We start from the raw sequence: 576 nt of genomic DNA, 5'->3' as shown, positions 1-576 counted from the left end.
ACAGCACCCTCTCTAGCCATCTGCACTACCCAGAACAGAAGGCTAAGCACACAATTCAAAAACCGCACATAGAGTACACATCTTACCGTGGAATCTCATTGAAGGCTCGAAGAGGATGATACTAGGACTCCATACCGCAAACAAATTGACTAACTACTCATAATCAATTCCATCACACAACATCATGCATCAAGCAAAAGGAAAATAATTCACCCAATTAAATTCCTAACCGCTCTAACCATCCATTTAACCATCCTAGAACCGTAAAGGCTCTGATACCAAAATGAAACAACCCGACTTTTTTTTTTCTTTTTATTAATTAAATACAATATATAATTAAGTATCATATACTACTTAATTAAACAAACCAACCCACAATAATAAACCAACATCCAATTACATGCACAGCGGAAACATATCAATAATACAAAACCAATACAATAACATTTCTATCCATTCTATCCAGCAACCTAACATATCTCTATCCANTCCGCTCTCGGGTTGCATTACTCGAGACATACCGGCTCACTGCCGAGCCACGGCTCACAGCTACGGTATCCAGGGAATCTCAAAATC

The sequence above is a fragment of the Camelina sativa genome, chromosome 12 (genome assembly GCF_000633955.1).
Source record: "Camelina sativa cultivar DH55 chromosome 12, Cs, whole genome shotgun sequence".
Lineage (NCBI taxonomy): Eukaryota > Viridiplantae > Streptophyta > Magnoliopsida > Brassicales > Brassicaceae > Camelina > Camelina sativa.
Note: the sequence above shows the minus strand (reverse complement) of the source record.